The sequence below is a fragment of the Trichoplusia ni genome, chromosome 11 (assembly GCF_003590095.1).
Source record: "Trichoplusia ni isolate ovarian cell line Hi5 chromosome 11, tn1, whole genome shotgun sequence".
In the NCBI taxonomy this organism is placed as follows: Eukaryota; Metazoa; Arthropoda; class Insecta; order Lepidoptera; family Noctuidae; genus Trichoplusia; species Trichoplusia ni.
Genome location: NC_039488.1, coordinates 4,171,988 through 4,185,921, shown reverse-complemented (window position 1 = coordinate 4,185,921; position 13,934 = coordinate 4,171,988).

Below are 13,934 nucleotides of genomic sequence, written 5' to 3'. Positions count from 1 at the left end.
GACCGATAAAACACATGCGTCAATTTTACGCATGATTATCTTTAACGTACGTCACAATATGATTATCTTTCTAGGGTTAATCACGTGACGAGCGCTTTCTATCAACGTTTTCCAACCACATCCAGCAAAGTTAAATTGTAATTGAACAGAAACATTTTACAAGTACAATTATCAAGCAAAATAACCCCAATTTATGATGAAATAAGCCATGGACATAAAATAGTGCCTGCTACTGCGTCATACGACAAATTAAATAGAAGACTTCTATGAACTCGACGTGATAAGAGATTCGGATCACGCCATGCTTTATCAAACCATGATTCACTATTGTTAAAGTTTTCGTTGCGGAACTTTTTGTGACCTTATGACTTCATGGAACTTTACAACGAGGCCCTTTTTGGTAAACATAAACATGTGGCCCTGTTAACAGTTAAAGTGAAGGGAGAAGAATTCCAAGGGCTTCCGTAAAGGATAGTTCAGTAATAGCTGGGCAGTGATTCTGCTATTTACAATGGCCATTGGATTAAATTTGAAACTATTGACATTCTCTGAAGCTTTTGCCGAGAAAATAATTGGTATTCATTGCCTTGACCGTGAGTGTTCCGCCTCGTACTGCTCGTATTAATTTAAAAGAGTAGAAACTTATTTAACGATTTTTTCAACAACTAGCGCAAAATTAACGCCTTCTAGAAATAAAAACATTTAGGTTTGATTAGACTTTAAATCAGTTTCCAGTTAGGTAAATTGCATGTTCCTTATGTATATATAACCTATATGTTAAGTGTTTACCACTAGTTTGATCACTTGTGGAATTGGTAAACACACACAGGATGGATTGAGGTGTTATCTCGACGTTGTAAAGGGCCCAACTACATGGTTCGTGGCTGACGCAAGGTTTTAGGGTGGTTGCATGTTACGCGTCCAAGTCCACACCAGTCTTTTTAAATTCAGAGAAATTATGGGGTTCCACTTTCACCTTTCCACACGGAACCCTTATACAAAGGCTTTCCAAAAACCATGGACAGGATATAGACAAAATTTGGTACTCAGACACTTAGTTTATTACGTGGATTAAGACGTAAGTAGGATAATTTTATCTCGATTTAATTTTCATGTGGGGCATTATTCGGCAGCTGCCGGTTTAGATATATAAAAATAACGACTAATTTTAGGCACCGATTTTAAAATACTTAATTGTCGATGTCGAAATACAAAATAAAACGGAATAGATTTAATGATGACTGATTCCTAACTCATTTAATCGAAAAATGACTTGAAATGTTCACAAAACGTGGTAAGGCACTATAGGTGTTTAGAGCCATGACCATGAAAATCCAATGCCCCGTGAATAGTCTATTCCAAGAATAGCTAATGCACTCCGGTCCCCATGATGTAATCGGGTGCAATGGAGTGCACACCTAACTGACGCCGGCTGAGACTATAACTATAAATAGAGAGAGAAGGGAGATTGCTATACATATTTACGAGATTAAAGATGCGACGACATCCTTTAACCGTTTTCTAAAGACGCGTGTTAATCATGATTAGTCTACAAGTGGCATACTTAAAGGAAATAATTAAAGTTATGACTGATATCACGTTCCTGATATTTGCGCTCTGGCAACCTATCGAGCGAATACTATCTGCACGTGCGTATGAGCACGGTGCCATCGTGTCTCGCCGTGACTACAGCTATAGGTTAAGAGTTCAAATTTGTAATAGCTAAAGAGCTTTTAAAGAAGACTATTACATGTCTGAGTTAAAACGAAATGGTTTCTAGCTGCTTCAATGATAAGCGACGTTGGATTCGCAACATGTGGATCTCGGTCGCAATGAGAATGCTGTCTCACAGAGAACACGGTTGTAATTGGATTATTGCCAGGCGTCGAGCTAATCTGCGCCACAGTCTTTCGAAAATGCACCCAAACAAATCCAAGAGTTACAAACTTACGACTCAACAAAAAAACAAACATTACGAGTTGTACGCCACGACGCGTAATGTCTGGATTTCACAAACAACAATAAGATAGTAAAGCAGGTGAGTTATGTATGTCTGTCTGTGTGACCGTCTGTGATCGGACACACTGAGTCACCACTACTTATATATATATATATATATATAGGTACACCTGGCTCCACCTCCAATTCATGCGCATCGTCCCATGAAATTTCATACTTACATCATATTTATGAGGATTTGTTGTAGGCATAGAAATCATAATTATTTAGATTTCTATGGTTGTAAGAAGTATGAGGAAATAATAATAAAACTGCAACTGTTTGTTATTCAAGAATTCGAAATAATAAAAAAAACCCTTGAAAGTCTGAAAATTTCGAGTAAAATCTTACAGTATGAGGTTAGGTGTATAAGTATACTACATAAGGTAATCTCTTAAAAGGTTACTAACATTAGTCTACGTGTTCGTTATGTTTGCGGCACTAACAAAATTCTTAAAATACCACATTCAACTTTCAATTGCCAAGTTTTGGTAAGTGGTCTTGGATTAAATAAGCCAGCATCGTATCCTAAGCTCAAAATCTTTACGAATTATCCTGCTCCGAGCCAACGGCAAAAGAAACTGACAGCCCCAGATTTTTTTATCTAGCTTACAAACTCATCGTTCCCCTGCCTTTATCCCAATTATTTTATTTGGTGTCGGCGCAACATGTCTTCCTCTTCATCTAGCTGACAGGCTGTTTAGATTTTTTACTGCTATATATATATATATATAAATTGGCTTTAAGATACTTATTGTATGTGCAGAATAAGCCACTGACGAGCGTTTTGAGATTTGGCGCCCAGCAACAAATGCATACTGAAAGTGTAAGCCATGAGTAATGGCCATAAATGTCCACACAATACAGTAATAGCTTTCTTACTAAAGGACGTTGGCTTTTAAACCTATTTGGCTTGTGTTGCGTATACTTATAGGCTTATTGATTAGGTATCTATTTAAAAAAAGTCTTTATTGACTAAAAACTCAGTTTAAAAGTAAAACGCGACTAATAACAATAGTTAAACAATAAAAAAAAACCATATCGACTATGCCACTGGAATATATCAGTCGTTGATTTATTTAATAGGTATACGTTGGTATTTTAAACACACAAAATGATCTTTCATCATTTTAGGGTTTTAGGGGAGCCCAAGGGCAAAACAGAACTCTATTACTAAGGGTCTGTTTTCTGTCTGACTATCCGACACCAGCCTGTGACCAAGCTCATAAACAGTTATAGTTAGACAGTTTAAATTTTGACGAATTATGCATTTTCGTTGCCGCTACAAGAAACTCTAAAAATAACGATCCAGATTAAGCAACGTTGTTACGGTCATAAATTTGTTCGGTTACGAATAAGTTTGTGCGTACACCCTCAAAGGCCTCAAATTTATTTGTCACCTAACCGGTTAGTCGAGAGTCCGACTCGCACTGGGCGGTTCTATTTTAAGTGCCTAAAAAACAAACGAAATGTAGTCGCAAATTGATAAAAGTACCATAATATATCTACCTATGATTATCTACTGAAGAAATTTAAGTGTTATGTGTGTAAAATTTTTGTATTTAATATAACTGCATGAATAGCCGAGCGACCTTAACTGTCACGACGCCAAATCCACAGAGCAATACGTGTTGCGGGTTCAATCCATTTGTGTGATCCACGAATGCATGAATTGGGTCCGAGTGTCTTTGTCCATGCGATTTGAATATTTGCTAAACCCCCGGCGATACAAGGATACATTTTTTAATGTGAGAGTCGTTTCTTTTTTAAAGGAGATACAACAAATTACAATTCAAAATAATCTCAACGCTATAAAACGCCAGTAATGTTAAATACATAAGGCGTTATTTTGTAATAGAAAATTAAACTATATAATTGTGAGTATTGTGACTTACAGTACGTAATTAAGTAATTATGTAGAGTAACAATATGATTAAAGCTGAATCACAATATTGCGTATTAACTATTACCTATTGTCTGAAGTATTCGCTAACAAAACAAATGTGTTATGATGAAATATCTTGACACGATGTCTCAAAGTTTATGTCTGGCAAACACATCACACTCTCGACCCAGAAACAGTTGGCTTGGCAGTTTACACCGTAGGGCGGGGTTCAACGCTCTATCAAAACAAGATCAACAATTTTGGACGGTATAATTACCGCTTACATAATGAGTTATTTAGATTCGTCTGGACCGCGACTGTCTCGCGCTGACGTCGGACCTATATTGTTCCAAGAAACTTATCAGGAAAGTTATTTGATAAATACTGAGTACCATCGCTGTTTTTTTTTATATTTTCGAAGGTCCTGTTAACTTTTCTTTTATTCAAGAGTGCTAATATAATATTGCTTTTCCGTTTACCTGTGTCTTATCTATTTCACAAAATCAGAATAAGTGTAAAAACGGGCCAGTATTTCCGTCGTATGACAAATACTACGTACTTACTGGCACCTAGAAAAATATTTGTTTCGACTCAGTATTCGTATTTCAATGTCAATTTATTTTCCGGTTCAATAATTTTACAGTGTAGGTACACCTTAGTCTGAAAAGTTTCACAAAATAAATCTATCGTATTTAATTTCGTGAATGTAGTTATTAGTGGTTTTCTAACTAGTGCTAGGTTCACGTGTCGTTTGTAAAACGATCGCAGACTGCAGGGCGACGCGGGCGCAGCGACCGCGACCGCAACCGCTGTCATATATAACTACGTGCGGTGAGGATGGACCAGGGGCTTAGACAAAGTAACAATTTAAAAACGATAACGAAGTTCGACAAGACTCAACTGTATGGGATTGACTTAAGCCACGTTAAATCACGTGGTCAATCGTCATCGTTATCGCAAGTTGGTAGGCAATGTAATAATTCATAACGAAATCATAACGAAACGAATCGTCATCGCGTTTGTTCCATACAAATGCGTAGACAAGCAGCACTTTCGGTGTTCGTTATTGTCGCGATCGCGATCGACAAAAAAGATAACGAAACGAACGTTCAAACGTTGTAGTTATCCATACAAAATGGCCGGATTTCATTGAACAGCTGATTTTAGATGTTAAGTGTTTACGTATATTTAAGTTTTTTCCTTGCAATCGGAGTCGAGCCGTCATTTTTATTTTTTGAAAGGAGGTTTTCAATGGTTTTTGCAGATTATTATTGCGTTGGAAGGCGGATCTTGTTGGAACGTTTCGATAGTAATATAGTAAATATCTATATTAATTATTTATTTCTAAAAAAAAGTAAGTAATGAAATCTGTTTTTCCAATACTTCGGTATGATTATGTTAGGACTTTTGGAATAAAATGCAGATGCAGAGTTAACACACAATGGATTTTTATTTAGATGAAGTTTTACAAACGCCCGACGTCCACCATGACCGATTGCAGAGAGAGAGTTGCCAGTGTAACAAAACAAAAAAAAACATCTATATATCAAACATAAGTGTTGCCTCACATAATAGGTTGCTACAGCATATTTAACACACCCCCTCAACACTTAATTTTTGATTGATTAACCTGCTTAAACTAATATATCTAACTTTACCTTTATGTCTAGCAACTCTAGCATAACAACATCAAAGATAACTACCCCTTTATAACACAGTGGACACACTTGCCTTAACAACATAATACACATCCAGCCCCTTAACAAAATCAGTAAAAATTAAAACAAATTCAGAAGCAACACTAATAAAATATCACCCCCTTAATGGAAAACTTATTTTAAAATCTTACTTCTAAGTTTTACATACAACTGTCCACCTAATGCTTTAGTAAACATATCTCCAAGATTATCAGAACTACTAACATAGGATAGACTTACACAACCGTCATTAATTTTCTCTATGATAAAATGATATTTTACATCAATATGCTTAAGCCTCTTATTACTGAAATTGTTTTCTGCTATTTTGATTACACTCTGGTTATCCTCATTAATCTTTACTTCCAATTTAAATCCAAAATCTAATAATAAGTTTTTTAACAAGCATGACTCAACTATACCTAAACACAGTGCTACATATTCTGCCTCAGTTGATGACAAAGATACACATAATTGCTTTTTAGTACACCAAGATATTACACAATCAAATACTTTAAATATATATCCTGAAGTAGATTTTCTGTCTTTTGTGTCACCAGCCCAATCAGCATCAACATAACCCTCCAATTTATCATTACCATTACAACCATACACCAATGACAAATCTACTGTACCTTTCACATATCTCAATACACGCTGTAAACATTTTAATAGCAACATACTAGCACAGTGCTGATATCTACTTAAGAAACCAATCGCTACACACAAATCAGGCCTTGTAGCATTAGAAGCGTACAGCAAATTTCCAATTATCTGCCTACATTTCAATTCGATTTCTTTACTTTCAGATTTTTCCCTTCTTAACAATTCAAACTTAAAATTCTGATCAATAGGTATGTTACAAGCTTTGCAATCAGACATCCCATACTTTCTTAATACTTTTAACAAATAATCCTTCTGATTTATAACAGTCTTTCCATTTTCTACATCCTGTTCAATGCTAATACCTAAATAGTTACAAGCCATACCTAAATCTTTCATAGCAAAGTTCTTACACAATTTCTCCTTGAACTTTCCGATCTGTATGTCACTATCACTAAAATATAGCAAATCATCTACAAAAATTAGCACATAAATGGAATACTCCTTACAACATTTAAAATACAAACATGGATCATTTTTGGATTTTATGAAACCATCACTACACATAAAATCATTAAACTTTCTATTCCAGTACTTAGGACTTTTCTTCAATCCGTATATAGACTTATTTAATTTACCTATTCCTCCATTAGGTAGTTTCATGTACACAGGTTCATCAATGTCACCGTAAAGAAAGGCTCCTGTTACATCCATCTGGTATACTGGAAGTTTCTTTTTTACTGCTACAGCTAACAAAGTACGGAAAGAAGTCAAACTTGCAACGGGGGCATAAACTTCTGCACCATCCATATCAGTCTGCTCAAAACCCCTAGCAACTAATCGGGCCTTGTATTGAATTTCTTGGCTTGGATTTTCTTTTATCCTGTACACCCATTTACTGTTTATTACCTTTATTCCCTTTGGCACCATTGCTACTTCACTCCATGTATTATTTTCTTTCAATGTGGTAATTTCTCTGTTCATAGCTTCTATCCAATTTTCTTTGTCTTCACACTCCATGGCTTCCTTAAGGGTACTAGGTTCATTATGCATGCTTATAAAACCAACCTCATAATCATCAAACCAATTGGGTGCTTTTCTAGAGCGTGTTCTTCTACTATCATTTACTTCTTGAATTTCTTCATCCTCTATAATTTCCTCTTCTAGAAATTCCACTTCTTGCATGATATTGTCACTTTCCTCACAATCCTCAAATTCTTCATTTTCTTCAGTGTTCGACACAGACTGGTATTCTTCATTGTTCAAGTTTTCTTCTATATCTAAATATATACACTGTTCTTCCTGCTCTGCTTTTTCAGGTTTATCATGTTTCTTCACAAATGTAACATCTCTCACTACTTCCACTGCATTTTTCCTTGGAAAATAGATCCTAAACCCTTTTGTGTACTCTCCGTAACCTACAAAAATACCTTTTTCTCCTTTTGCATCAAATTTCCTCCTTTTTTCTTTTGGTATGTGCACAAAGACTTCACTGCCAAATGTATGTAAACCATTTACATCAAACTTTTTCCCTGACCATGACTCGTATGGTGTTTTTCCTTCTTCTTTGCTATGGTAAGTTCTATTTAGAGTGTACACAACTGTATTAATCGCTTCAGCCCAGAATACTTTGTCCATTCTTTTTGCATGCAACAAAGTTCTTGCTCCTTCAACTAGAGTCCTCATATCTCTTTCAGCTTTCCCATTTTGCTCTGGACAATAAGGTACTGTAGTCTCATGTGTCACTCCATGCTCTGCCAATAAGGTTTTCATTTCTGCATTTACAAATTCTGTCCCATTATCACTGCGAAGTGTACAAACTGGATTATTTAATGTTTTTGCCCACATAATAAATTCTTTAATCTTTTCAACAGTTTCCGACTTGTAAGTTAAGAAATAAATTGTCCTATAGTTTGAGAAATCATCCTTTAATAAAAGAAAGTACCTTGACCCTCCTATTGACTTTTCTTCTATTGGCCCACACAAATCAGCATGCACCAACTCACCTGTCTTACTTGTAGATCTTCTACTACTATCAAATGGTAATCTATGCTGTTTGCCTTGTACACAAGCTGTACATGTGTCAATTGGTGACTCACTAAAATCAATATTATTTTTCTTTAAAATTCGTTTCACTTCCTTATAATTTTGATGTACTAACCTCTCATGCCATTCACTTAACTCAAGTTTAGCTACATTAGCCGCCAAAGATTCTGACTTAAAGTCCATTACATACAGCTTCGAACATGATTCCTTATTAGCAATAGCACACACTCTATTATCCTTGGAAAATACACACTGATCATTAGTCATACTCACTTGAAAACCATTGCATACCACACTACCTACAGAAAATAAATTAATCTTTAATTTAGGAACATGCAAAACATTGTTTATCGAGCAACTGACATATTCTTCACCATCAAATGCCATTAATTTTATTTTGCCTATACCTAGAGCATTTAGGTGTCGTCCATCACCTATCATCACAACCTTAGGAGTGGATAACCTTTCATATTCACAAAATAATTCCTTCTGATATGTCATATGGTGACTGGCACCGCTGTCTACCAACCATTTTTCATCTATTAAACGATCACTTGCGCTAACTGGCACTTTAGACACAAAAGCATTTTCAGTTTTCTTATTATTTTTAGTAGCTTTACATTTGTCCTTAAAATGACCTGGCTTTTGACAGTTAAAACACACATCTTTAAGCTTACAATCTTTCTTCAAATGACCTGACTTGTTACATAAAAAACATTTATAATTACCTTTGTTTTTACCTTTTTGACCTTTAGAAAACAATGCTACACTTTCGTCTACCTTACTGCTACTCTTATTATTTAGCCGTTCCTCTTCAACTAAGAGCCGTGCCGTTAAATTATCAACAGTCTGTTTTTCTTCTGCACATGATTCCCACGCACTAACAAAGTGAGAATACTTCGGTGGAAGTGACATGATGATTTTCGACATAGCCATCCTGTCGGTTACCGCTTCTCCCAGTCGCCTCAAGATCTGCTGCTGTTCCTGCACCTTGGAAATAAAGTCCGCGACACTCATGTCATTTTCAAATTTTAGGGCAAAGAATCGCTGCTGTTGCAGCATCAGTGACGTTTCTCCACTTTTTTCATATATACTGTGCAGCCGGTTCCATACTTCATGCGCTGTTTGACAAGTAATTACTTGATGTAGAACTGGTTCCGCCAATCTTGTCACAATTGCACTCATCGCCTTCAAATCCTTGTCTGCCGACGCCTGCTCGGGCTCCGCTGACGCCTGACCGGGCTTCGCCGACACTTCATCTGGTTTTGTCGCTGCCGCTGCACTGCCATTACTGGGTTTGAGATTCGGATTCGTTACAACCTGGTATAATCCTTGTTCTCTCAAAATCACCGCCATCTGGAATCTCCAGACGCTCCAGTTCTTTGCTCCCTCCAGTCGTATTACGCCGAGCTTTTCCATCTTGATATTTCGTCTCGCAATAACAAAGCAAACCGAGTGACGCCAAAAATGCCGGCCGCCACCGCGTTCCTTCTTGCTTGTCGACACCCGACCAAGCTCCTTCCAGACGATTAATCCAAAGCCAATCTTCACCTAAATACGTTTACGGGCCTGGGCCCATAACCTGTTAGGACTTTTGGAATAAAATGCAGATGCAGAGTTAACACACAATGGATTTTTATTTAGATGAAGTTTTACAAACGCCCGACGTCCACCATGACCGATTGCAGAGAGAGAGTTGCCAGTGTAACAAAACAAAAAAAAACATCTATATATCAAACATAAGTGTTGCCTCACATAATAGGTTGCTACAGCATATTTAACAGATTATGGTATTTATTTTGCTAAAATATTTAATACTCAGTAGTAATAAGATAATATTTATTTTTTATATTATTAAATTTGCATTATTCGTACTCATGTCTATGAATAATAAAAGCCTTTTGGTAAACGTTCTCTAATTTAACTTTATTTAACCAATTTATGTCGAGTTGGATATAGTTGGTACCTACTTAATTTTTTTTTTCGATAAATAAGGTCATAAAGAAGTTTCAATTCTTACCTTTGTGCACTAGTACACACACACACATTTCATTTTTAATGGAAAATAATATTATTCTTATCATCTATACTAATATATAAAGCTGAAGTGTTTGTTTGTTTGAACGCGCTAATCTCAGGAACTACTAGGCCAAATTGAAAAATTCTTTTTGTGTTGAATAGACCATTCATCGAGGAAGGCTTTAGGCTATAAATCACGCTGCGACTAATAGGAGCGAAGATAGGTACAACGGAAAATGGGAAAAAAACAGGGCAGGTATAAATCATAACTTAGATTAGATTAGAATATTCTTTATTGTACACCATGGAATTACAGCAGTGATTTTTAATACATACAATGTTAGGGTACAATGGCGGTCTTATCGCTAAAAGCGATATCTTTCAGACAACCTTTGGATGGACAGGAAAATTATCAGTATATACAGAGGTAGGTGGTGCACTATTGTTAAAAACATGTAAAGGTATACATAAACATACATAACATAGAAATAATAAATAAAATGAATACATACAATAATCTGATAATCAGTGTTTAAGATGGCTACTTTAAAGAAAGGAGATGGTCTTTTACCAGTTTTTTAAAGGTGCTCAGTGTCTGAGCCTTTCTGATTGATGCAGGGAGTTTTTTCCACAAGCGCACACCTTGCACAGTGAAAGACCTATCGAAGAATCCTGTGGAGTGAGGTGGCATCTTAAGTCGCAAATTTTCCAATGACCTCAGGCATCGTGAATGTGTGTCATTAAGGAACTGGAAACTTTCTTTGAGATAAATGGGAGTTGAAGGACTAAAAAGAGTACTATAAAGTAATGAAAGAATATGCGCATTCCGGCGAAGGCGAATAGGGAGCCACTTGAGCTTCAGACGAAATTCAGACACGTGATCATATTTGCGTAAACCAAATATGAACCTAATGCAAAAGTTCTGAAGACGCTCAAGTTTATCTAGCTGTTCCTCATTTATATCAAGATAGCTGACATCAGCATAATCGAGGATGGGCAGCAAAAGGGATTCCGCAAGTGCAACTTTAGTGGCAGTTGGTAGAAAGTGACGAAGTCTCCTAAGCGAACCAGCCAAGCGAAACAATTTTTGACCTACCTCTCGAATCTGTTGGCCCCAAGTGAGATTTCGGTCAATGTAAATAACCAGATTCCTAACTGTGTGGCTAATTGGTACTACAGCACCGTGGAAAATAATCTGGGGCAATTGCGACCAATTAATTCGGGAGGTAAGCCTGGAACTGCCCACAACAATGGCTTGCGTTTTCTCAGGCTTAACTATGAGCCCATGGGCTGCACTCCAATCCGGAATTCGTGCAAGATCGGCGTTTAAGTTAATTAAACCTTGAGGTAATTCGTCCAGCGTGGCCTGCGAGTATATTTGCATATCATCTGCATAAAGGTGGTAAGATGAAAGAAGATCCTTCGAAATATTATTAATAAATAAAGAAAGCAGCAACGGAGAGGGAACACCGCCCTGTGGTACGCCAGCATGGGTATCACACCATGAACCATGAAGGTATGACCATGGTTATACCTTCAATGGATATACGTTACCGTCGGCCGTACAGGTAACTCTGAAACCAATCAACTGCCGTTGGAGATATGTTAAAAGAGCGCAGCATGCCAAGGAGTATATCAAAATCGACGGTATAACTTATATCTTCTACCCACGGGAACGAAGTCGCGGGCAGCAGCTAGTATCAAATAAATGTAGTAATCAAACAAATCAAATCATAATATAAAACTGCATGGTTAACAAACTTCATTGAAACTGTTTATGTAAAATGAAACTGCGCGGACAGCGGTGCAGCGGTGACAGCAAAATGTTCGATACCATAAACAATATCTGGGCCCCGATTCTGCTGTTTACAACGGCCGATGAATGAATGAAATTTGGCTAAAATTACACTTTTCGTATTCTCTTAATCATTTTTCCTACACAATAATTGAAAATTCAGGATGGGACGATACACTCTAGGTCAGTACTCTAACTTCCAATTATTACATTGGCAAAGTGCATAAGAGAATAGGAATAATTTCAAATTTAATCCAAGTCCATCAATTCACCGGCCATTGTAAATATCTGAATCGGAACCCAAGGCCCCAATTCCGCGATCTCATAATATCTTACTTTAAAACTATTTTATAAGTGAGTAAAACCTATTCTACTTAAAAAACAAAGAAATTAATTAAAAACTGTTTTCCAATCTAGCGAGGGACTGTACAAACATAATTTAAAAGTCAAAATCTATTTTAACTTTTAAAATACTTACATTAAAGGCATAAGTTGTTTTATTTTAAAACATATTGACAAATATTTTGATGTTAACTTGTTAGGACTTTTGGAATAAAATGCAGATGCAGAGTTAACACACAATGGATTTTTATTTAGATGAAGTTTTACAAACGCCCGACGTCCACCATGACCGATTGCAGAGAGAGAGTTGCCAGTGTAACAAAACAAAAAAACATCTATATATCAAACATAAGTGTTGCCTCACATAATAGGTTGCTACAGCATATTTAACACACCCCCTCAACACTTAATTTTTGATTACACTCTGGTTATCCTCATTAATCTTTACTTCCAATTTAAATCCAAAATCTAATAATAAGTTTTTTAACAAGCATGACTCAACTATACCTAAACACAGTGCTACATATTCTGCCTCAGTTGATGACAAAGATACACATAATTGCTTTTTAGTACACCAAGATATTACACAATCAAATACTTTAAATATATATCCTGAAGTAGATTTTCTGTCTTTTGTGTCACCAGCCCAATCAGCATCAACATAACCCTCCAATTTATCATTACCATTACAACCATACACCAATGACAAATCTACTGTACCTTTCACATATCTCAATACACGCTGTAAACATTTTAATAGCAACATACTAGCACAGTGCTGATATCTACTTAAGAAACCAATCGCTACACACAAATCAGGCCTTGTAGCATTAGAAGCGTACAGCAAATTTCCAATTATCTGCCTACATTTCAATTCGATTTCTTTACTTTCAGATTTTTCCCTTCTTAACAATTCAAACTTAAAATTCTGATCAATAGGTATGTTACAAGCTTTGCAATCAGACATCCCATACTTTCTTAATACTTTTAACAAATAATCCTTCTGATTTATAACAGTCTTTCCATTTTCTACATCCTGTTCAATGCTAATACCTAAATAGTTACAAGCCATACCTAAATCTTTCATAGCAAAGTTCTTACACAATTTCTCCTTGAACTTTCTGATCTGTATGTCACTATCACTAAAATATAGCAAATCATCTACAAAAATTAGCACATAAATGGAATACTCCTTACAACATTTAAAATACAAACATGGATCATTTTTGGATTTTATGAAACCATCACTACACATAAAATCATTAAACTTTCTATTCCAGTACTTAGGACTTTTCTTCAATCCGTATATAGACTTATTTAATTTACCTATTCCTCCATTAGGTAGTTTCATGTACACAGGTTCATCAATGTCACCGTAAAGAAAGGCTCCTGTTACATCCATCTGGTATACTGGAAGTTTCTTTTTTACTGCTACAGCTAACAAAGTACGGAAAGAAGTCAAACTTGCAACGGGGGCATAAACTTCTGCACCATCCATATCAGTCTGCTCAAAACCCCTAGCAACTAATCGGGCCTTGTATTGAATTTC